The sequence below is a fragment of the Hemitrygon akajei genome, chromosome 4, assembly GCF_048418815.1.
Source record: "Hemitrygon akajei chromosome 4, sHemAka1.3, whole genome shotgun sequence".
Taxonomy (NCBI): Eukaryota; Metazoa; Chordata; class Chondrichthyes; order Myliobatiformes; family Dasyatidae; genus Hemitrygon; species Hemitrygon akajei.
In genome coordinates this window covers 147,241,484-147,267,722 of record NC_133127.1, presented here as the reverse complement: position 1 = coordinate 147,267,722, position 26,239 = coordinate 147,241,484, and the positions used below count along the sequence as shown (strand labels likewise).

Sequence of the window (26,239 nt, the reverse complement as noted above, 5' to 3'; positions counted from 1 at the left end):
TTCAAGCTCTACCCATAGGGAATGCTTCTAAGACATCCTACCTCATCTATGCAGTGATGATCTCCTTAATCAATATATGTTGTGGATATATGATTAACCACGAATGGTACAGCTATTATCCAAAAATAGTTTAACTCAGAATCAGATAGTTAAGGACCCTTTAATGAAAAGAGCACGATCAAAATTATATAAGACCATAAAATATAGGAGCAGAGAAGTAGCCAATTTGCTTCATTGAGTCTGCTCCGCTATTCAATCATGGCTGATCCTTTATGTTCCCTGTAGACTGAATGTGATTTAGTCCGATCTGAAACCATGGTCTGAGGTCTAACCGATATAAACAACAAGAGTTTTGGAGTTACATTAGGGAGAATGTCATGAGGAGTGTCCTCTTTTGTAAATTTGTCTACCCTTCTGCAGATTGAAAATGGACACTGGCGGTTGATGTGGTAAACACTTCTCGGTACAAATATTGGTAGAAATGTTTTACACCACAAACCAGACTCAAGGCCTCTTTATCAATCGGTGCATAATTTTTCTCTGCAGTGGTAGAGAATGTGAAGCACTTCCATCACTCATAACATGTAACATGACTGCATCTATACCCTAAAGTGAAGTGTCACAGGCAAGCTTCACTGTATGATGTGGATCATAATGTGCAGGTAATGTCTGACATCACCATTTCCTTTACCTTTTAGAAGGCCAAGTCAAAGTGTTTTGGCCATTGCTATTTCTTCCTGATCTGTGGTAATGAGTTCAAAGGGTAGAGCACAGTAGCCTGGTTTGGCAGGACCCTGTTATAGTATATTTAAAAGGATTGCAACTGTGACACTTCCTTTGGCCTTGGGGCATCTACCACTGCTTGAGTTTTCTCAGCATGCTTGTGTAATCCTTATGCGTTGATTGTGACACTGCAGTAAGTGAAGCTTAGTTTAAAGCATTTGCACTTGTTGCGTCATGCTCTGAGTCCATACTAACACCGTCTTGAGATTTTGGAGATGTTCTTTTCCATCCTTTATCAGGAACAATCATGTCAACCTGGTAACACTGAGTGTCTGGGCAGCCATGCAGAACCTGGTCCATAGCTTTCAGATGCAGATGCTACTCCAAAAATAAGCCTATAATAAGGATAAAGCCCTTTGTGAATATTTATGGTGACAGACACCTTGGATTCTTCTTCCATTTCCATCTGTAGACAGGCCTTAGCTAATTCCTCTTTGATGAAGTATTTTCCTCCAGAAGGTTTTGCAAATATATTCTCTATCCTGGGTTTTGGGTATTGATCTATGTTTAGTAATCGGTTGATGGTGGCCTTAAAATCACCACAGATCCTGACAGACCCATTGCTCTTGGTTATGGGGTCCATTGGTCTTATCCATGGGCTCCAGTCAACCTTGGAAAGAATTCCCTTAGCTTCCATTCGATCTAGCTGACTAGCTACTTAATGGAGGGTAAAAAGAACTGGATCAGCTTTGTAAAACTTGGGCATGGTATTTTCATTTAACACTATTTTACCCATGATTTATCTGAGTTTTCCAATGTCATCCTTGAACACTGCTGTGGCATCATCAGGACATTTCTTATTTTGATTTCAGTTGACTTTATTCCAGTAAATGGTGGATGGATCTCCAGTCAACTTCTAGTTGTCTCAGCCAATCATATTCCAACGATGATGACCCTCCTGTTTTGACACATACAAGTCCAATGTGGTTTGTTGGTTGTTGTATTTCACTGTTGGGTGGATTTCTGCAGCTTTCAGTTCAATATCTTTGAAATGCCAATTAAACTCATTTTGTGGAATGACTGAAACAGCCAAGCCAGTGTCCAATTTAATTTTAATTAATTTGCCATTCACTCCTGGTGTAAGCCATTTTTCTTGTCTATTGCTAGCTTTCTCATAGTAAATCTCAAGGCTACACAGTCCTGTGTCACTCCCATCATTACAAAATATTTGATCAACAGCATGCAGATTAGTGTTTTTTTATGAAGCTGCAACTTTTTATCTTTTATTTTTCCCTGTGTAGTCCACTTCTTTTTGTTTGCCCAAAATGCTCTTTCTATTTGACCTACTTTGTTATATTTTCTGCATGTTTGCCTTTAAACCTGTATTGGTATGGTGTATGTGAGCTCCTGCCACAACGGTAGCATAATTTCTTCGGCCAGGCTGGTTTTTGTTTAGATGCTGCAGTGTTATTCATGCTCACTTTCTTTCTTGACTGCAACGTAATTGCATCCCTGTCTGCTGTTTCCGTTGATAGTGATTTCAACTGCTCTTTTAAATGTGAGTTGCACTTCATTTAGGAGCTGATTTTGAATTGCAAGACTCCACACACTATGTGATCTCTCAGTACATCATTAAGCCCTTTACTGAACTGGTACAAACTCTTCAATTTAGCCATGTACGCTGAAATGGTCTCCCCCTCTTTTTGATTCCGCTTATGAAACCTAAATCATTCCGCAAGCAACAATGATTTTGGTTCTAAATACTCCTGAATCAAGGACGTAATGCTGTGGCTTTATAAGGTAATGATGTGTCCTCACTTGGAGTATAGTGAGCTGTTTTGAGCCCTTATCTAAGAAAAGGTGTGCTGAGAGGGTTTGGAGAAGGTTCACAAGAATGATTCCAGGAATGAAAGGATTATTATATGAAAAGTGTTTGGTGGCTCTGGGTCTGTACTCGCTGGAGTTTATAACAATGTGAGGTGACCTTATTGAAACCTATTGAATATTGAAATGACTAGATGGAGTAGATGTGCGGATGATGTTTCATATAGTAGGTGGGTCTAGGATCCGAACTTCCTCTATTAGAATAGGGGGATGTTAATTTAGAACAGAAAAAATGAATTTCTTTAGCCAGAGGGTGGTGAATCTATGGAATTCATTGCCACAGGCAACTTTGGAGTCTGGGTCATTGGGTATATTTAAAGCAAAGGCTGATAGGTTTTTGTTTGTCTATGAGTGAAAGGTTATTGGGAGAAGTCAGGAGAATGGGGTTGAGAGGGAAATTGGACCAGCCATGATGAAATGGTGGAGCAGACTCTATGGGTTGATGGGCATTATTCTGCTCTTATGTCTTATTACTTTCATGATATCAGAAAACTGAGTTTTGCTGGTTTAATTGGAGCAGTCAAACTTCTAAGCAAATTGTATGCACCTCCACCTCGTACACTCAGCAAAGCTAGCACTCACATTTTATCAGATATACCAACTGCATCTTGCTGCACTTCAACAGGTAGGTAATCACCACTGTTACATTTTGTAACTCCCAAACATAAAACTAATTGAAAGGAAAATGCAGAGCCAGGAATAACATTTGTACTCTTGTTTTATTTTTACTTTAAGTGAGGTGCACAGTCATGATGTGGTGGCATAATAACGTATGCCATTCATGTACTTTTGCATATAACCCATAATGAATCATTTAAACAAAGAACACTTAATCAAACAATATATCCACAATATTACTCAAATACTACTGAAATATTAAATGCACAACAAGAACATATTTTTCTAAGCCCCATGTACCTATCTAAGAGTCTCTTAAAAGACACTATTGTATCCATCTCTACCACCTTTGCTGGCATTGCATTCCACATACCCACCCCTCTGTGCGTGAAATACTTACCTCTGACATCCCCCTTGTACCACTTCCAAGCACCTTAAAACTATGCCCCCTCACATTAGCCATTTCAGCCCGGTGAAAAAGCCTCTGGCTATCCACACAATCAATGCCTCTCATCGTCTTATACAATTCTATCAGGTCACTTCTCATCCTCAGTTGCTTCAAGGAGAAAAGGCCAAGTATTCTCAACCGATTCTTATAAGGCACGCTCTGCAATCCAGGCAACATCCTTGTAAACCTCCTCTGCACTCTCTCTAAAGTGTCCACTTCCTTCTTGTGGTGAGGTGACCAGAACTGAGCACAGTACTCCAAGTGGGAGTTTTCTGCTTAATATGAATATAGACACTCAGTATTTGAGTGTATTCAAGACACGGATTAGCAATTTTTTTGGACATTATAAAAAAAATCAAAGGATATGAAGTTAGTCCAAGAAACTGATACTGAGGCAAAAGATCTGAACGAATGATAGTGTAAACATGAAAGGCTGGATGGGGTAGACCTGATTCTATTTCTTGCATTCTTAATGTTGTATTTCATTGCCCACTTGAGGATTTGAGAAAATCTGGGCAGAAAATTGTCTTTCACCACTAGTGCTAAAAGACCATTATAGTACTAGCTGCCCAATGCACTTCTCTCAGTAATTAGAGGTAATAGAAAATCGATTAGTTGATGATTTCCTATTTTTTGTGTTGGATCTTGACTATAGGGAAATGATTGGTAAATTAAATTACTCCACTTAAAAGTAATCCAGTTTTCGAAAAATGTGGTAAAATGCAGCATAAGTAACATATGTTTACTTATTGTTTGAATAGGAACCCCTTTGACTTCTTTAAGTGGTGTCTCCAGTTTTATAATGATGTGTGCAGAGTAAGTTGTGATTGATTTTGCCATTCCATACCAAGAAGTAGACAAATACCAAATTTATCTCACTAAGATTTTCTTTGCATCTAAATTCTTAAGAGAATATCAATTTTCTCAGTATGTTATGCTGTTCAGTCTTATGACAATGAAACAATGGAATCCATGCACAACATTTGTGAACAATGTTTAGATCTACATATATACTCTGTTTGAACTCTCTACAAGATTTCACAAATACTTAGGACACATACAGTAGCTATGAATAAATGACCCACCTTCTCATTGTCAGCTCATTCAACTCAATTCTAAATTCACTCAAGTAATGGTTGATTTATTGTTAAGCACTGTCAGCAGTTTTTATATTTTCACATAGAGTATCAAGGTTCTAATGAAGTCATTTTCATATCCTGAACATACTTTCTAAGGCATGTTAATGCTTTTGCTACATTTCCTCCTCCATTCAGGTGAACCAAATACTGAACATGTCTGTTCAAATGAAACTTGCTGCAAGTAATTTACATGTACAACATAAACAACATCCTAATACTGTTTCCAGAAATTAATTAGCCAACAATGGACAGCAAGTAGAAGATACTAGAAGGATCAAACAGGTAGATGCTAGAGATGGTTTTTAAGGAAGAGATAGAGGCAGAGATACTTTTGGAAGGGTAGTTCAATCATGTAGCATGGTTAATTAATTGCATGGTCTCAAATGTGAATGAAGGGAGGGTGTACACAATTCCAGAATCAGAGAAAGAATCTGAGGAGGTGATGTAGCTGGAGGTAGGTACAGAAACAGGGAGATACAAAATGTTGGAGTCCATTTGAAAATGACAACTGACTTTAACTGAGAAGCCTAATTACTTAATTCCTGCAATCAATTAAGTAAACACAGTTGATTTAAAGACTGCAATATCGTTAACTTGTATTTTTACCTCATCCCAAATCACCCAAGAGAAGTAAATAAATCTTTCTGTCTGGAGCAACCCAGGTAGTTCTTCTTTAATAGAAAATAAGTAATATGCAATCCATCATCTGGCACAAAGTTCATCATTGGCAAGATGAAATATGTACGTAATATAGCACATGCATACCATAGCCTGCTTACTTTGGTTCCATTGGTGTCAGGAAATTATCTTTTTTCGCAAGAGGAGTAGAACAGCCAAAATCTGCTATATAGCACATACAAGTTCAGTTCAAACAACCAAGAATGAACTTCTACATCAGATCACTTTCAATAAATGTTTCTTCAACTACTGATTCAAATCAACTAACGATGTTGTAGATTTTTGTTAAATTAATAAGTTTAGGTGAAAGGCTAACATTTATTGTGCAGAGGTCACCGCGTGTTGAGAAAGCACAGATGACAAAATGTATGAAGATTCACTTTATTTGTCACTGGTACATTGAACCACACAGTGAAATGAGTTGTTTGCATCAGAGCAAATAAGCGAGGATTGTGCTGGGGAGCCCACAAGTGTCGCCACTCTACTGGCACCAAATTAGCATGAACACAATTCATTAACCCTACCCTACCCTGCCTTTGGAATGTGGGAGGAGACCAGAGCACCCAGAGGAGAGCAACGTGGTCACAGGGAGAACATACAAGCTCCTTACAGTCTCTGTAATTTCCCTCACAGAAGTGAAGGAACAGTGGTTAGGTAATACTGAGCAGACATTTTAAAAGACTGTTGATTCCAGAACACAGAAAGCAATGTGCAAGGATAATCAATGATACTGTGAGTCTTGACATTATACCCAACCGGAGGATCCTTCATGTTCCTCGAGCATGGTATTGACAAATACCACATTCCTGCAATGGTAGGATAAGCTAAAGTTTCAGTGGAAGGTCACTGAATAAAAGAGGTTGCTTTTTGAATACAAAGAAAGAACGGCTGCTACAAGTATAGTTACAATGGAGTGATAGTTGCAAATAGAATAATTTATGGGATTAGGAAGGCAGAACTGGATGTTGCTCAAAATTACTTACTAGGATCATGATGTCTGATTAGCCTTTTCCATAAAATCTGATGCAGGAGATATTCAAATTTCATGTTCGGATCAATGTGGTGAATAAACACTGATCTTGCTTTTTACTCTTTGTCCAATTTCCTCACTTGCCTGAGAGGGCAACAAACAGTGAAGTTAGCTGCCACTGACTAAAACTGAACTCCTATCAAGAAAGGACGAGAGAATTTCTCTACCCCGAGGCATGCAGAAAGAGGAGGAGCATTATAATAAAGTTAACACTATGAAAGGACTCCAAGGACACAGGAACAGGAACTTAATAACCTCATACTGCATGGTCAAGATCTGATCGTCATCACATCCCATTCTGTACCACTGCCCACACACAATGCACCTACCTAACCACACTCACTCAATCAGATTTCCAATCTCACACATACTGAACATTGCCGGGAGTTTTACAAACCGACTCTGCATAGAATCACAACTCTGCTCAGATGTGATACCCACTTCACCAAGATGCAAGTCACTCATTTACATACTCCTCTCTCTCTTAACCACAGAACAAAGCACACGGCTGTTTCCTGTAATACAGAAAACATCAGACAGACAGAGAACAAGCCTGTATCAGCTGACTCACAGCCATGAAGGCAAGAGAGCTGATAGTTACCTGAGTGGCTGCCACTGAGTGCACAGTCAATGTTAGAGTAGAAACCATTGAATATAGTGGTGTAGACATAACTAATCTTCTTCCTCACATCCTATCTGCTCTATATCCTGTTTGCTATTTCCCCCCACTTTTCTCTGACTTAAAAGCAGCACATGGTGTAAGAACTCGTCTCCACCCACCATGACACTATCCTTGTACTTTATTCCTTCAGGCCCTCACATCCCAAGTGGCAACTAGGCAGTGAAAGGGAAGATGAATGTGTGTGCTGCCTGATCAGATGCTGCTGAGCTTCCCTAGTGTGTTGGAGCAGTATTTATTCAGGCAAGTAAAGAGTACTGCATCCTACATTTGACTTCTGCCTTGTAGATGGTAGGAAAGTTTTAGTCAGTGAGAAGTTGGACCACTGATCACAGTATATGCGTACTTTCTGACCTCTTAGACCACAGAGGAAAATAGAAATAAGGTTTCTGCTTGAAACCACGCCATTTCAAAATGGCGGCCACACCACACCAAGATTAGCAGCACGATAATTACTCCTTTACTCCAGTGCTGGGTTTGCACAAGATTTGACATCACTGTCTGCCTATAACTCAAATCTGGCTATGTAATATACATTCCACTGTGATACCAGAGTGCCAGTGCATGTAAACTGCTTTAAAGTGTGGGTACATCAACCATGTAGCAATTCGAAAGACATCAATAGTTAGGGTTCCAATAGCACACAAAATTTTGTGGACTGAATTTCAATTTGTGTTCATCCAAAGGATTTTTAAAAAATTGATATTCTGAAGCAAAGTCACAAATAAGATCGAAACAGAACTTATTACAAAACTTCATAATATCAAGAATGTCAAAAATGTTGTCAGATCAATATTGTTTTTAACTTATGAAATATAATTTCATGGTACTATTAAATTTCTGATAATAGTTGATACATAATTTCATAGTTTGCATAGATAAGCTACTGCTGGAATAAAGAAGCAGATTCGAAAGGCAACAAAACCTGTTCAGAGAAGATTTGTAGAGAAGATCTTGGACCAGAACACTGGAACCATCACTTACCATGTTACAACGGTTTGATTGTCACATATAATAATAAATAGCTCTGTCTGTTTTCACTGTATTTCAGTTACAAAGAAATCAATGTGAAGAAATACAGAAGCAATTTTCTGAACATATGTTTGAGTTTTGAAAATGCAGTGGAATTGGTAATGAAATAGAAGTGGAAATCCATAGTTCAAAAACTGACCTGAAGCAGAAATTCTAATGTTACTGAACCTGCCAAAGGGTGAACAGAAGAAGCATTTAGTTCTGGAGTGTATCACTAGGACCAAAGCCTGTAGGGTAAAAGTTAAAATCTTTTAAACTCTAATGAGTTTATTGGTTGTTATTTTCCTAAGTTTACCAGATAATACAATCATAAAACCTTCAGCACATCAGGAGGTTTTTCCCATTATTCCAGCCCTGGTGCTTCCATATCAGAGCAATTTATTTTAATTGAATTCCCTTGTACCTATTCCAAACATTAACTCTTTGCTTTTTCAAGTGCTTTCTTTTATTCCCTCTTAGACATCATGACTAATTTGGTTTCAGCAGCCTCTTATGGCAACTGATTTCATCTCACTGAGTATATTTATTTCTTTAATATATAACATGCATTTTCTCTGTTTCTGTGCAGAGCACAAATGGGAAAATACAATGTCACATTGATAATAACAATATATGTGTGAAGACTGAAAATATTATGGCACTGCTTGTGGCATTTTGTGGTTGTTTTTTTTCTCATTAGCTAACTGTTTAGATTGAATTGATCAGGTAGAGAGCTATAGTCTCTGATGATCATGGAAGCTATGTTCTGTTATCTCAAGTTGTCCTGAGAACGTGGCAACACCTTTTTGAAGCTGTGGACAAGCCCTTCCTTTTCTCCTATGGTCCATCTCCTCTCCTATCAATTCCTTCTTTAGCCCTTGATCTTTCCAATCCACCTGATTTCTTCCTTCCCCCTACCTTTTTATGCCAGTGTTTTCCCCGTTTCATCTCAGTCCTGAAGAAGGGTTTCAGCCAGAAATGTTGACTGTAGATGCTAACAAGTTCTTCTAGCATTTTGTGTGTGTTACTATGTCAAGAACATTGTGTCCAAATTCATTGCAAAGCTGTGTAAAATACAAAACCAGCTTCAAGTTCACTTAAGCTGAAGGCTTAGGGCTGAAAATATAGAGAGTATGCAAGAGATAATAGGAGTAATCCTACATATTTGTGATCTTAGAATGATGTTTTGGCTTCTGAAATTTTTAACTTAGCTATCTCTATGGTTTTGGTTTACCCACAGTGGTATTGGGTAGTTAATTCTACCACTCAAATATCGAGGGAATAACAATATTTGCCCTTAACATATAGCATGTTACATTGCATGCTCCAGAAAATGTCATTAACCAAAAATCTATGCAGTTCACCAGAACTTTCCAATTATAATGATATATTGCAATCAGGAGTTACACACCTGTTTGTATTATGCTATGCCATATATCCCGGAAAATCTGTGTAAACTTGATGGTAAGTTCTCATGTAAATTGCATTGACTTAATCAAAAGACTGCTGCCTCATGCTGAAGTCATTTAGATTTTCATTTTGTCAATTGTTTTTTGAAACTTGCATCATCTCTAAAATTAATGTCTGAATGTTGAATGGAAGCAATATCATACTTGTTATTGATCCAAATCAATCCAATTTTTTTCTGTCTATCACACGCCTTCAACCTTCCCTTTCAACCTGAATAACCATCTCCTTCCCAAGCCTCCAGATCACCCATCTCCACCTGACAACATCCTCCATTTCTTTTGCTTCACTGCCTTGCATAATTCATGTATAATTTGTTCTAAGAGTTGTTTAAATCTATGTACCTGTGATGCTAGTGCAAACAAATTTTTCATTGTACCTGTACCTCAATCCACTTCTGTAAATGATAATTAACCTAACTTGTCTTGACTTTCAACTGCCTTTTCCTTCTTGACAATTTTCCTTCCGAGCCCACTTACTCATCCTGTCACTCCTGTCTGAATTTGTCCCTTCCTAAAAGTTTCATTCTGCTTTTTTATTACCTCCTCAGTCATCATCACCCTCTTCTTCTTGATAAACTCCTACTTATTCATCCTTCTCTCTTAAACATCACCACCATTTTATCAAATCCTTTTCTCCCTTTCACTTTTCTCTTTTGACCTTCATCAGCCTGAGTTTCTCTGCACTTTCCTTCCAACTGCACTTGCCTCTAGAATGGTTCCTGTGGATGAATGTTCTTTGTTCAAATTCTCTGCCAATTTCCCATGCTGTGTTTGAGGCAAAATTAGCTGCTAAATTGAATTTTAGGTTCAGAGGTAAAAGAGCAGACACTAAAGAACAGAAATTATATGCAAATTTATAAATTCGTGATTTTTGAAGCAATCTTTGCCTTGAGATTATCAATCATGAATTTGGCCTTAGAAGTACTACAGACCTCTAGGAATATCCAGTTATTAATTAAAATTAATTGTTGTGTTGCCGAAGTACACTGGAAGGCAACCGGGAACACTTAACAGCTTGCAGGTATGCTGAGGAAGTGGTGCACACTGCTAAATGCTGCAGTTTTCTGTAAGGGTCAGACAGAATGCTAAGCCTGCACAGAGGTTGTCTGCATGTGCACAGAGACAAACAGCAAACCGTGTGAAATGTCCTTTAGAGGCAGTACTTCACTAACCACGTAAGAGCTGCTTCTGCATGACCTGGTCTGAGGCCTTGTAATTGTCACAAGTATTATTCTGAAGGTTTCTAATTTGTCGTCATTTCCAACTAACCTCCTCACGGCAGATGTTTTTGGGATTCTCATCACTAAACCCTGTTCAATTGTAACGTAGGACTCTCCTGCCTATTGATCGAACCCCATTCTTTGATTCCCTTTCACAATCTCCAATCTCCGTCCATGTAGAAGAGGTGACTTTGAATATGTTTTCTCTGCATGGTCTATGCAAAATAACATGGAGCATGCGTGTGACAGAATACTGCTCTGGGAAATCCATCCTCAAAGTATGCATGCTGTATCATTGGGTTAGCATATCTAAGGAGGTGTAGGTCGATTTCTAGACAGCTGCAGAGGAAGGTTCTTAGGAAGAATTAATGACTCAAAACATCAAAATGATTTCTCTTTCCACATATGCTGTTCAACTGCTTAAATTCTTGTAGTTTATCTACTTTGGTTTCACATTCCACTTTCTTCAGTTTTATTCGTCCTTCATCCCATCGCTGATAGCTCTGTTTTAACTGGAAGTTTCAATGTGAAAGATCATTGGATCACCCAGCTCCTTGTCCAATTGTTAAGTGTTGGTCATGTTGCATTGCGTAACAATCATGGATGTAATGACAGCATTAATGCAGAATTTGCTGCTGTCCCACAAACCTGACTCTCTGGCTCTCCTGAATGCAAGTTAAATAATGTCATTGTGGTTGAGGAGGTAAATAACAGGATGAAACAAAACCAGAGCACTCCGCAGCTGAAGGTCAGTGTTCCCGGATGTTGGCTCAGCGGGTGCTGCGGAGATCAGCGATCTCCAGGTCAGTGAGTTCCAAGTCAGAGGTCCAAACAGCAGGAGTCACAGGGTCAGTGACCCCCAAGGCTTCCGGGGGTTGGAGGTTTGTGTGAGCCTAGAAGTTGAGGCCTGAAGGTCAAAGACTCATGATCAATGAGCCCTGGGGTTGATACCCAGAGGTCAATGGGGTCTGTTGGGAAAAACTGAAGGTTGAAGTCCAGAAACAATGGGTCCTGAGGTAGAACCTGAAGATCGAGGTTGGGGAGTCCGGAGGGAGAGGCCAATTGGTCAAAGCCCATGTGTTGGGTTGTCCAAAGGCCAGAACCCTGGTGTCTATGAGTCTAAGAGTCCAGGGCCAATTGGAAGCTCTGACACCACCCACCCTGGGGTTGGAACCTATTTGTGTGTGTGAGGGAGTGAGTGGTTCAGTAGGTGGGATGGTGGGAAAGAGGATTGTTTTGTTGTTGTTTGTTTTGTTTTTGTTGCATACACTCGCCTTGCCAGTGAACATGAATAAGAAACTTTTTCACTATTTTCATTGAGAAAGTCTGAAAATTTAGCTTTGTCAGCTTTTCCCACAAAGTCCTTTGAGTTTAGTTTGGTCACGATCTATACAATCGTGTTCCAAGTCATGGCTTGGAAGTCATGACACTTTTTATTATCTGTACGAGAAAACAAAACACTCAACAGGGAGTGCTGAGACTATTGCCTCGCTAGAAATTGATACCAGTGTGCTCTCCTGCACCTTTGCTCTTCTGGTGATGCATTTGTTATTAATATCAGGAAAGCTCACTCAGATGGCTTTGCTACTTGTGTAAATTCTGAAATCTATTCACTGGTAGCCTTTAATCATGAGCAGACTAAGGAAAAAAGTGTTTTATGCAAAATCTGCAGTGTCACACTCCCAACTGTTATGCTGAGATAATGATTGCAGATGGCTACGCCACTGACCCTGGCAGTATAAGAGGACCCAGTGGGAGATCATCGTACCCGTATACCGTTGCGCGTTCTCTTACCACCAGGTGAAATTCAGTTGGTCAAGGCTGTGAGAGAATTTACTGTTCATCATAGAATCTCTTTATGTGCACGTGAATAAAGACATGTCTGATTTAATGCCTCAATCATACTGAGCTGAGATACCATCCAAAAGTAAGAGTTTAGGAGTCAGAAAGTGCTTGACTCTGCAATCCTTATCAGGAAGCATTACTACCACTATAGAACAAGGAACTGGAATAACGAATTAATGGAATGGTGTTGAAGAAAGAACCAAAGAGTTCAAAGGCAGAAGGTTGAATTGAAGCCTGATATGGTACCAACCAAGTAGGGAACTTGCACACATCCACCCTCTAACATTCAGCTTCCATGTCTGTGCATCATGGTGCAGCAGTGAGAAACCTGTCTGAACATAGACGCTGGAATATCTAACCTCTTGCTCCATTGCTGGCGTTAACCATGGAACCAGGTGGAATTTCTGAATCTCACTAAACTGGAGGGGCAGATACACTTTACAATTGGTGCTGCAGCTTCACACCAGACATATACATATATATAAACCTCTATTCCGTTGAATGAAGCAACGACTTTCATTATAAAGACAGGTTGAACAAGTTAGAGCTTTTCTCTTTGGAGTGAAGGTGGATGAGAAATGATATGACAGAGGTGTACAAGATGATGATAAGAGGCATAGGTTGAGTGGACAGCCAGAGTCTTTTTCCCAAGGTGGAAATGGTTTATGGCCATGATGTTAAGGTGATTGGAGGAACGTATAAGAGGGATGTCAAAGGTAAGGGTTTTACACAGAGAGTGTAAAACAGTGTGCGTAGAACACACTGCCGGGGGTATTGATAGGCATATGGATGTTAGAAAAATGGACGGCTATGTAGCAGGAAAGGATTTGATTATTCCTAGAGTAGGTTAAATGTCAGCACAACATCAAGGGCTGAATGGCCTGTATTGTGATGTAATGCTCTATAGTTCAGTTTAAGTTTTTATTTGATTTCTTCATTTCACTTGACACTAATGTGTCTTAACTAATTCTCTTCATTTAATGAAAATCAATAAAAAGTTTAATATTCCTTTAACAATGTATTGTTTTAATATGTTTAAATATTAGTGATATTTGAATACATTGAGACAGGCCAGGTCAAGCACAATGCAGTCCATTATTTCCAGGAGTAAAAGAGCAGAGTGGTAAGCCACAAGAGAGCAAACATCACTTGGGTTCAGAAATAGAAGCATGGGATAAGCTTCCATTTGTTGTCGGGGAAAGAATAGTGAGGGCTAATAATTGCTAAATTGGGATGTAGATTGTGCTAAATTGGCAACAGGGAAACGCAGACAAAGCCTACATGTAGAGACATGGAACGTAGCAGTGACGACACCCAAGTTTCAGTAATTATGTTGTAGTGTGCACTCATTGTTGTGAGAGAAAACTGGATGTTCTGTTAGACTTTTAGAACACAGAAACATAAAACACAGAATCATAGAAAACCTACAGCACAATACAGGCCCTTCGGCCCACAAAACTGTGTCGAACATGTCCTTACCTGAGAAATTACCTAGGGTTACCCATAGCCCTCTGTTTTTCTGAGCTCCATATACCTGTCCAGGAGTCTCGTAAAAGACTGTATCATATCTGCCTCCACCACCATTGCTGGCAGCCCATTCCACGCACTCACCACTCTTTGCGTGAAAAAACTTATCCCTGACATCTCTTCTGTACCTGCTTCCAAGTACCTTAAAACTGTGCCCTCTCGTGCTAGCTATTTTAGCCCTGGGAAAAAGCATCCGGTTATCCACATGATTAATGCCTCATCATCTTGTACACCTCTATCAAGTCACCTCTCATCCTCCGTCGCTCCAAGGAAAAAAGGCTGAGTTTACTCAACCTGTTCTCATAAGGCATGCTCTGCAATTCAGGCAACATCCTTGTAAATCTCCTCTACACTCTCTCTAAAGCAAACTGCCTGATAGCCTCATACTTCCCCTTATTTGCCACATCCCCACCTCTTTTGCCTCCCTCCATGTCCATTCTGAAACATCTAAAGCCTGGCACTTGAAGTAACCATTCCTGCCCCTGAGCCATCCAAGACTTTGTAATGGCCACAATATCATAGTTCCAAGTTCTGATCCATGCTCTAAGCTCATCCACTTTGTTCATGATTCTCCTTGCATTAAAATAGACACATCTCAAACCGTCGGTCTGAGCGCATCCCTTCTCTAACACCTGTCTATCCTCCCTCTCACATTGTCTCCAAGCTTTCTCTATTTGTGAGCCAACTGCCTCTTCCTCCATCTCTTCAGTTTGGTTCCCACCCCCCAGCAATCTTAGTTTAAACTCTCCCCAGTAGCCTTAGCAAACCTCCCTGCCAGGATATTGGTCCTCTGGGATTCAAGTGCAAAGAGTTCTTTTTGTGCAGGTCAGTCCTGCCCTAAAAGAGGTCCCAATGATCCAGAAATCTGAATCCCTGCTCCCTGCTCCAATTTCTTAGCCACGCATTTATCCTCTACCTCAGTCTATTCCGATACTCACTGTCACCTGTCACAGACAGTAATCCCGAGATGACTACCTTTGTGGTCCTGCTTCTCAACTTCCTTCCTAACGCCCCGTTGTCTGCTTTCAGGACCTCCTCCCTTTTCCTGCCTATGTCATTGGTACCTATATGTACCATGACCTCTGGCTGTTCTTCCCACTTCAGGATATCGTGGACGCGATCAGAAACATCTCGGACCCTGGCACCTGGGAGGCAAACTACCATCCTTGCTGCTCTCCTGCATCCACAGAATCGCCTGTCTGACTCCCTGACTATAGAGTCCCCTATCACTGCTGCCATCCTCTTCCTTTCCCTACCCTTCTGAGCCACAGGGCCAGACTCTGTGCCAGAGGCACGGCCACTGTTGCTTCCCCCAGGTAGGATCATCATTTTATTCTGTAATCGAGACCTAGTCTGTTACTTAACTAATTCTTCCTGTAGCTACCATTCTGTTATCAAAATGTAGTTTTACTAATCTCATCAACTGAGAATGTAAAAGCCGTGTTTATGAAATCATACACAAGCAGATCAGCTTTGATTGGTCTCTTGGTAAACACCATTTTTTTTAACGAATCACCCATTATTTCAAACCCCAACTCCGAGTGGCCTTTCCTACAACTTTTTGGTTACTGTACCCCATTTCCCTTCGGTTCTTACATGAGGGTCACTACTAATGACACCAGCAGCCTGATCTTTCTGGCCTTCTCTGAGAGCTACATGATGGCAGTTGTTAGGTGTCCACTCAACAATATCCTTAATCCCTGCTAGAAAAATGGCAACATTACTGACTCCTGGGAATTCCAGGCCTGTGACCAGAGTCATTCATTTAGGACACCAATGCAATCCTTAACTCCAGTCTTTAGAAGCATAAAGAAGCCCAGCCTTAACATAGGAGTAATGCAAATGATACATTCACTTATGATATCAGACCCTTCTGCCCTCTCGATGAAGTAGTCTGTAGTTCTCACACTGAGCTCGTCATTCATCTCAGAGCCCACAGAAGTGAAATGGAAGCAGTCATCAATGAACCCAAGGGGCTGTCTTAAAAATAAAATATAAAGGTGGCAAATCAGTTTGGTTACCTCAGCTGTGCTTTTGGATCTATGCTTTCAAGAGGGTGGATAATTGTAATGATTCCAGGGTGCTGGCATGGGTCGTACTGCTCACATTCTAGATGTAACCTATTTGTCCACACTCACAACCTCTGCATACATATTAAGTGATAATTCAGCGTTTCACACAGAATGTAGAGGTGAGGGTGAGCCTGAATGAGCTGTAAGAAAGTGGCTGACACAAATAGTACAAATGGTTAAATCTGGAATGTTACCGGTAAAGTCATTCACATTAAAAAAAAAGTTACTTTCACTCTTAACAGAGTGATTTTATAAATACCCATGGTGTCAACGATACTATACAACCTGAGTTTTGGGAGGCTGAGAATGTGTCACTTTTCTGCTTTGGACAAAATGAAATTGTTTCTGCACACTTTACATTGGTTTCATTCTCAATGAACAAAGTTACATTTCTCCTCAATGTCGTTCAGCAAAATTTTCCAAAATTCCTCTCTGAATTGCTAAAAATGGTGGGGAAGAGAATCTTAGATAAATACTAAGGATGGTACACTGGTATTCGGTGACATAATTTCAGAGCCCCGTTGTCTGATGCTGAGAATGCTCAGTTTAATTAGTGCCAGGAAAGTGCTTGTAATTTGGTGAGATGACAATCTGATATATATAGATGGGCATACAAAAAGCAGTATAATCTTCTGGTGATAGGTGGAAGGCAGGATCATTTCATCCCACTGTTGCTTTGTGACAGCACATTAATAGGTTGATGAAGTAATTCAACACAGATGTGCCGTCTAGTTGGATTTAAGTGTATATAGAATAACAACTTAAAAGAAAAAGTATTGAAAAAGTGCACCCTATACCATGTTGAATAGGTTAACGAACAACCAAAATGCCGCTGCACATTGGCAGATTTTAGTTGATCATTATGGTCTTCTTGAAGTACTTTTTGCATTTTCCTTCCCGCGCCCATCCTTCATTCTCTGGGTGTATGTCACACATAATACAACAGAGAAGGGAGCAGGTAGATGATTCGTTCCCATCCTTCTGCCAGTAGCTGCAAGAGTGTGAGAATCTCTTGGGCTCAACTGCCCCTTAATTGTTCCTCCTGTACACTCTTCAAATGACATGGCACCTCATGACATGTGGTTTAGTGTCACAATTTCAGGCATTCCAATGTTATTCATGCACGTGGAACAGTCAGGGAGGAAGCTTAGGGCATGATTCATAACTATTCATAATTTGGTGTGTGTGACGGTGCCACAGTTTAAAATTTAAACAAGCAGACATTTACTAACAAAACTTAAGAGTTGTCCCAAGCCTTTACTAACATGATAGCAACATTTCTATTGACACTAATTGATAACTGAGAGACTCCTCCTTCTTAACCCGTTGACTTTTGCACTTCTCCTTCGCAGACCGCTGCTGCTGCAGTGTTCCCATTCATTCAGTCATGCTTGACCTGGAGGTCCCAGGTTAATATTCCCTGGTGTTATTCAACCCAGGATCTTTTCATTGTTCCACTCCGCTGACCTATGCCTCTCTCACATCTAACAAGGTGATTGGGAAAATAACTCATTTTTCATGTACTATTTCACAGATCATCTTTCACTTCCTTCTGCTGCTTTCCTTTTCTGAAACTTGCCAAAGGTTCAACTTGCAAAGCCCTTTTTTTTGTAGGAGGAGCAGCACTATTTCTGAACCCACAGCATTGTGAAAGTGATGCCTTCTTGACCTTTGAAACAACTTCCTATATTTCAATTGTTAACTTATTAGGTTTGGATTGCCAACTGGGAAGAAAATGACTTTTCCCACAGTCACCTCCAGTGAGAAACTGAGGCTGGAGCTGGAAATTGCCTCTGCTTAAATAGGTCATTGAAATCTCAGTCTTTAACAGGTTCCTGCACAGTGCTTACACAGCTATTTAAAAAGAAACAACAGACATGTTCTATATTGATATTGATATTATTGTAAGTTATCAAGTGATTGTTACAGTGTTTATTATTTTCATTCTTCCTTTCATTTCTATTTATATAACACCTTTAATGAATAAAAAGTGCTAAGGCATATGAAACAGAAAACCTGATGCCCATACATGGTGACAATGAAAGCAGACAAACATTAAAATAGCTAAAGAACTATATTTGACCAAGATATTGACCAGCTCAGTTAAAGAGGAAGATCTGAGCAAAATCTGAAAAGACAGTCTCTCAGAGAAGGAATTTTAGAACTTGTGATCAGGTGTAATGACACAGAGGTTTCTTCACACTGCAACAGTACTGTGGGTCATTGTAATGCTATTTTGAAAGTTATACAAAGAGCAAGCACTACAGTTGTAACATACGTAAGTATTCACCCCCTTTAATATGACACTCCTATTCATCACTAATGCAGCCAATTGGTCTTAGCAGTCACATAATTAGTTAAATGGAGCCCTGTTATTGGAGACCAATGAGCAGTCAAGGTGTTTCAATTCATTGTAGTAAAAATATACCTGTATCTGGAAGGTCCATCTGTTGGTGAGTCATTATCCTGGGAAAGACTACACCATGAAGAGAAAAGAACACTCCAAGCAACTCCACAAAAAAGTTATCGAAAAGCGCAAGTCAGGAGATGGATACAAGAAAATTTCCAAGTCATTGAATATCCCTTGGAATACAGTTAAGTCAATCATCAAGAAATGGAAAGAATATGGAACAGCTGTAAATCTGCCTACAGCAGGCCGTCCTCAAAAACTTAGTGACCGTGCAAGAAGAAGACTAGTGAGGGAAGCCACCAAGAGACATATGACAGCTCTGGAGGAGCTACAAGCTCCCATTTACAAGCTGAGATGGGAGAGATTGTTGCCTGGGTGCTTCACCAGCTTTATGGGACAGTGACAAAGAAAATGCCACTTGAAAAAAAAAACTCACATGAAATCTCACTGAAAGTTTGCCAGAAGGTATATGGGAGACTCTGGAGTCAGCTGGAAGAAGGCTGATGAAACCAAAGTTCAGCTTTTTGGCCATCAGACGAAACGCTGTATTTTGTGTAAGCCAAACACTGAACATCATCAAAAACACACCATCCCTATCGTGAAGCATGGTGGTGGCTGCATCACGCTGTGGAGATGCTTCACTGCAGCAGGTCCTGGAAGGCTTGTGAAGATAGAGGGTAAAATGAATTGCAGCAAAATACAGGGAAATCTGGAGGAAAATCTGATGTAGTCTTCAAGAGAACTGTGACTTGGGAGAAGATTGGCTTTTCAGCAAGCCAATGACCCCAAGCATAAAACTAAAGCTACATAGGAATGGCTTAAAATCAAGAAAGTTAATGTCCTGGAATGGCCAAGTCAGAATCCAGACCATAATCGAATTGAGAATTTGTGAATGGATTTGGAAAGGGCTGTTCACTCATGATCCCCATACAATTTCACAGAGCTTGAGCAGTTTTGTGCAAAACTGATATAGACCTAGTAATACAGACTCAAGGCTGTAATTGCTGCCGAAGATGCATCTACTAAATACTGACTTTGTGGGCTGAATCCTTATGCAATCAATTATTATTTGTTTTATATTTGTAATTAATTTAGATCACTTTGTAGAGATCTGTTTTCACTTTGACACAAAAGAGTCTTTTTCTGTTAATCAGAGTCAAAAAAGCCAAATTAACTCCATTGTGATTCAATGTTGTAAAACAATAAAACATGAAAACTTCTAAGGGAGGGGACTGCTTTATATAGGCACTGTAACCAATATTACTGGTTCAGCTCAACAGTTCCTACCATATTTGGCTTTTGCACGTTTCAGTCTGTAGGCCAGGCGTTTGCATAAAACTCTCACAGGAATAGGAAGACTAAACACATTGAGGATGTTTCTGGTGTCTGAGAAATCCAGATACAGAGATCACAGACTTTTGGTACCACAATACATTTTTTTTAGTGAGTATGTGGAAAACTACCACAGAAAGTTCTGGAAATCGTCATTATACATATTTCAGAGGGAGATGGAAATATTTCCTGAGATAATAGCATATGAGGAAGAAATGAGAACTAGATCTGGAAGAGGAAGATCAGCCATGTCTGTGTTAGAGTAGGCTTGAAGAGAAAACTATGTTATTCCTTCGTATAGCATCTTCTAGCTTGTACTCCTCCCCCTCACCCCACTTCTTTATTCTGGCACCTTCTCCTTTCCTTTCCAGTCCTGATGAAGGGTCTAGGCCTGAAACATTGACTATTTATTCTTTTCCAGTTCCTTCAGCATTTTGTGTGTGGTGCCCTGGTTGGTTTCTACTCCTGATTTCAATGTTTCTATCTGTGGCCAAACATCGTAGTGTCAGAACCGCATTGCTGAAGTCAGGTATTTGCAAAGCGACTGTGAATCCGAACCCAAACTGTCCTGCCTTGTGGCAGACTGAACTGAAAGGATTTAATCTTATTCCTTGAAGGGCACAGAAACAAATACACTATACTACCTTTTTACTATCTCTGCCATACAAAGCAGTGTCTTCTATATTAGGAGACATGACTGTTTACCTCTAGCTTTTTGTCCACTGCATTATGGTACCATAGGGACACATAATGAATTCTGACTCCTCTGAGCCAGAAGGTCAACAATTCCTCCTGATCAATAACTCTCCTGGCTCAGTGACTGAAGGACTTTTCTTCAATTTTCCTGAGTGGGAGATTACAAAGAATAAAATAAGAAATTCTCCCACCAGCTCAGTGGTTCAGTGAGTTTACTTGGCTGAGCTGAGCCTGTCACAAAACTTTTAGATTACACTTTCAGTCCTCTCTTAGCTTGCTGATATTACTTTTATTATTGTTCTGACTGACCTGAGTTATGGAACCAACATTTTCACTCTTCATCACTAGAAATTGGTAAGCTGGACTGAGAGAAGTTGGTGCTGGGTTCTGTGGATGTCAGACTGCAAAGGGACTCTCCTTCTGTGATGTTTCCAGTAGTTAATATGTACATTGACATTAACTATCACTGATAATGAATGGCCTGAGTGGACTGCATTGTGGAAATCCACAGCATCCACATAACCAGTCCCACAGCATGGGCGGTGGTGTGAGAGGAGCTGGGTGTGGTTTAAGGATTTTATGTTTTAGCTGCTGTGTCTGGGTGGGTGATCTGTTAGTTTTTGTGTGTGAGAGAGGCTGGGGAGGTGAGGTTTGAGGCTTGCGAGTTTTCTTTCCTCTTCCATGCTGGAGGGGGGCCTCAACAACTTCCAGGGTTTTTCTGTATTTTATGGCTCCCTGTAGAAGATGAATCTCAGAGTTGTATTCTGCACACATGCTTTGGTTACAAAATGAACCTTTGAAATATTGACACAGTACAGAGAATGGTCCTTAACTCGGAAAATGAAGGTTCAGAAATCATATGGCAGGAGCTAAGAAACAGCAAGGGACAGAGATATTTGTAGGACTTCACTATAGGCCTTAAACATTACTGGTAATGTAGGAGATACTATAAATAAAGAAATCAGGGGTTCATGTCCAAAGAGGACTTTAATTTACGTTTGTATATGTAGACCAGACAATTTAAGTTATCAACAATAATGTGGAGGACAAATTTATGCAGCGTGTTAGAAATAGTTTTCAGATATGTTAAGGAACCAAAGGGACAACAGGCTATTTTTGATCTAGTAATAAATACTTAGTCTGGGTTCATTAGTGATTTAAGAGTTAAAATGCCTTTAGGGAAGAGTGATCTTCATATAATAGCTTTTTATATAAAGATTGGAAGTCATTTAGTTCACTCTGCAACAAAAGTTTCAGCTAATTTAAGCAAAGCAAATTTACAAAGGTATGAAGAGCAAGTTAGCCATGGTAGACTGGGAAACTACACTAACATGTTTGACAGTAAATCAGTAGTGCCTAACATGGAAAGAATTAATGAATTCCAACATAGTTTGAAACAAACCTGTATCCCTTTAAGAAGCAAAATGAAAGTGGTCTGACTGTGGCTAATGAAAATGCTAAAGGCAATATTAGATCAAAGGGAGAGACTTGTAATGTTGCCAAAGAAAGTGTAAGCCGGACAATTGGGAAAATATCAGATTTCAACAAAAAGAGATCAAGAAATTAATGAGGAAAGGAAAAGAAAAATTCTAGGGTAATGTACTGAGAAACAAAGAAGCAGACTATACAGTTTATACTAGTGTAACACAGAAAATGTTTGCAAAATTTAGTGTGGGACCCTTTAACACAGGAGAAATAATACCGGGAAATAAGAAAAGGCAAAAACAAAAACGGTTGTGTATTTACCATTTCAGTAATACCGTTCAATTAAGCATGCTTTGCTGTTTACATAATGTATTGCAGGTTATATGTAAAATCACGTAAATGGCATAAGCCAGCATGCCACCATATTATAAGTGCACAGTTTGCTAAAAGTAAAAACAGAGTTTACACACACCTTTAGGGCTCTCCTGGTTTTCTTTTGATTCATTTTATGTTTTGGAATTACAAAACTTAACTGTGGCAATGAGGAAGTTTAAGTGAACCCAAAATGACAACTTACCTGCTGAAGTGCAGTGAGACATTCAATTTCAAAAAAAGGGCAGCATGCATTCTTCACAAGAGGGTTGAGTTAAAAAAAAGGCAGAAAATAGGCAAATTCACAGGTTCGTAAACAGTGAGTACCAGGAGATGATATTCATAAATTAAAAAACAGCAGACATGGTTTGCTGCATTGGAAAGACAGGCACATTCAATTGTATATTTAGTAAATTGTGCAGTTTTTAAAGCAAATGAAAAGTAAGTGCCAGTTTTGCTGAATCTATTAGGTGTGAAAGAATACAGTTTACTTAGATGTTTGATGGCTCAAACCAATCTGCTGAATTAAGCTTTCCTGATATCATGAAAGAAATGCAAGAACATTTATAACCAAAACCATTTTTGATTGCAGACGCTTTAGGTTTCTTGGAGTCCATTTCAGCTTACATAGCTGAATTGAAGAGATTGACTGCACATTGTCATTTCAGTGATGGGATTAATGATGTTCTGAGGATCATTTAGTATGTGTAATCTTCTGAGAAAGCAAGGAAGAAGGCTCCTAACTGAAGCACAATTCACATTTGAAAGAGTAGTTGAAATCGGTGTATCAATGGAAACAGCAATAGAGATGCAATTGAATTGCAGTCAGGGTTGAAAATGAGAATGACCAAGTTTACAGCATCTAAACAGAAACCTGCCTGGCCAAACAAATTGTACTATCATTGAGGCAGGGCTCACATACACCAGACCAGCGCAGATTTAAAGAGGAAAGTTGCAGAAAATGCAACAAAGTAGAACACATACAAAGAGCATGTTGAGCAGACAAACTAAATGGACTGCACAGGGAAGAGATAAAAAGTCAAGTTGCTTTTTCAAAAAGAGCACTAATCTGCATACTGTTAATGACAAATCTGATAATGATGAGAGTGACACAGGACTGGGTAACCTTGAGATTTTCAGTGTGAAACCTAACAATAGACAAACAATATGGCTTACACCAGACATGAACAGCAAATTAATTATAAAAGTAATTGGACACTGGTTCAGCTGTTTTATTCATTCCACAAAATGAGTTTGAATGGCATTTCAAAGTTACTGAACTGAAGCCTGCATATATCCAACTAAAAGATAAGTCCAGTGAAATAACATTCATAACAGTGAAGGAGAACAACCAACAAGCCACATTGAGCTTGCATGTGGTATAAACAGAAAGGCTAGCATTGCCGGTCATCATTGGCTGAGACCACTATAGCTTGATTAGATTCTAACCACAATTTGCATGCCACATCCCCTGAAATAGAGACTATTGAAAATGAAATGAGCAAGGCACTGGATGATGCCACAACAGCATTAATGGATGACACTGGAAAATTCAAACCAATCAAGGTAAATCACAAACATGAGAAAATCTGCAGATGCTGGAAATCCAAAGCAACACACACAAAATGCTGGAGGATCTTGACAGTATCTATGGAAAAGACTAAACAGTTGTTGTTTAAGGTCCAGACTCTTCTTCAGGATTGAGAGGGAATAGGTGAGCTGCCTGAGTTAAAAGGTCAGGGTAGGGGAGAGAGGCTAGCTAGAAGGTGAAGGGGGAAAGGACCTAGGGGGAAGAAATAGGAAGGTAAGAAGAAGTAAAAGGTCAGAGTGGGGATTAGAGTAGGAAGTGGAATTTATGTTCACTGGAAGGAGAAATTGATATTCATGCCATCAGGTTAGAGACTACCAGACAGAATATCAGGTGTTTATCCTCCACCCTGAGGGTAGTCTCCTCTTGGCACAAGAGGAGGTCCATGGATTGACACATAGGAAAGGAAATGGGAAGTGGAATTAAAATCTTTGTCCACTGAGAAGTCCTGCTTGTGGCAGATGGTGAGGAGGTGCTCGGCGAAGTGGTCTCCCAATTTACGATGGGTCTCACCAGCGTAGAAGAGGCAGCCTCAGGAGCACTTGATACAATAGATGACCCCAGTCGATTTGCAGGTGAAATGTTGCTTCACCTGGAAGGACTGTTTGGGGCTCTGAATGGAGATAAGGGAGGAGGTGTAGCACTAGACCGCTTGCAGGGATAAGTGCCTGGAGGGAGATTAGTTTGGAAGGATGAATGAACAAGGAAATCACAGAGGGAGTGATCCTTGCAGGAAGTGGGGAAGGTGGGGGAGGTAAAGTAGGATCCCTTTGGAGATGATGGAAGTTGCAGAGAATAATGTGTTGGATGTGGGGGCTGATGGGGTGGTAGGCAAGAACAAGAGGGATTCTATTACTATTATAGTGGCAGGAAGATGAAGTGAGTGCAGATATATGGGAAATGGAGGAGATGTGAGTGAGGGGAGTATTAGAAGGAGGACATCTCAGATATCCTGGAATAGAAAGCCAGATGATGAGAACAGATGCGGTGGAGGTGTGGAAACTGAGAGAAGGGAATAGCCTTTTTACAGAAAATAGGGTGGGAAGAGGTATAGTTGAGATAACTATGGGAATCAATAGGTTTTACAGGAGATGGGCAAAGAGGAATGGTCAAGGTAAAATAATATTAAATGAAAATGCCACAACCATGTTTTACATAGCCCATCCAGTTCCTTATACTAGCTTGATAAAGTAACCAGTGAACTAAACTGAATGGTAGCTGAAGGAATTCTTTCCAAGGTTGAGTTGAGTCCATGAGCACCACCAGTGGGCCCAGTAACCAAGAAGAATGGGTCTGTCTGGATCTGTGGTGATTTTAAAGTCACATTCAATCCAGTACTGAAAGACAATTGATACCCTCTGCCCAGATTCTTTGCAAGCCTTTGCAAGACTTCAGCAAAGTTAACTCAGCTGAGGCTTACCTACCAATAGAAATGGAAAAAGAGTCCAAAGTGTTTCTCACCATAAGCACTCACATAAGAGACATTGTAATAGGTTAATTTTTGGAGTAGTATCTCCATTTGAAAGCTATGGACCAGGTGCTGCAAAGCTGCCCAAGTATTCAGTGTTACCTGGATGACATCATTGTCACTGGTGAGGATGACAAGGAACATCTCCAAAATCTCAAGACAGGGTGAAAAAGATTAGAAAATTATGAGCTCAGAGCATGACACAACAAATGTAAATTCTTTAAACCAAGTATCACTTACTGTGGTTACTCCATTGGCGCACAAAATTTACACAAGTGTGCTGAGAATATTCAAGCAGTGAGCAGGCCTCAAGGCCAAAGAACATATTGCAATTGCAGTCCTTTTTAGGATTTGTTAATTACTGTAACAGGTTCCTGACAAAGTTGGCTACTATACTTCACCCCTTGAACTCATTATTATAGACTGGGAAGAAAGGGCAACGGATAAAGCAGTGTGAGGTGGCTTTCAAAAAGGTGAAGGAAATGGTGATGGCAGACAATGTACTCACACATTATGATCTACATCATCCAGTGAAGCTTACCTATGATGCCTCACCTTATGTTATAAGGTGCAGCCATATCACGTGTTACGAGTGATGGAAGTAA

General features: G+C 39.9%; 1 protein-coding gene and 1 long non-coding RNA gene across 13 annotated transcripts in view; one reads left to right on the top strand and one right to left on the bottom strand.

Moving 5' to 3' along the window:
* Window positions 1-26,239, bottom strand: part of LOC140726749 (PC3-like endoprotease variant B) — a 753,656-nt gene that overhangs the window by 105,538 nt on the left and 621,879 nt on the right. The window lies entirely within an intron of this gene.
* LOC140726751 (uncharacterized) overlaps window positions 1-26,239 on the top strand; it is a 178,135-nt gene that overhangs the window by 150,051 nt on the left and 1,845 nt on the right. For 10 of the 11 annotated variants that reach the window (XR_012098719.1, XR_012098717.1, XR_012098718.1 and 7 more), the window contains 2 exons: window positions 7,333-7,442; window positions 8,078-8,286. This is a non-coding gene — a long non-coding RNA (uncharacterized lncRNA). Of the gene's footprint in view, window positions 1-7,332; window positions 7,443-8,077; window positions 8,287-26,239 lie in introns of those variants that run through there. The other variant, XR_012098715.1, reaches the window with a different exon arrangement.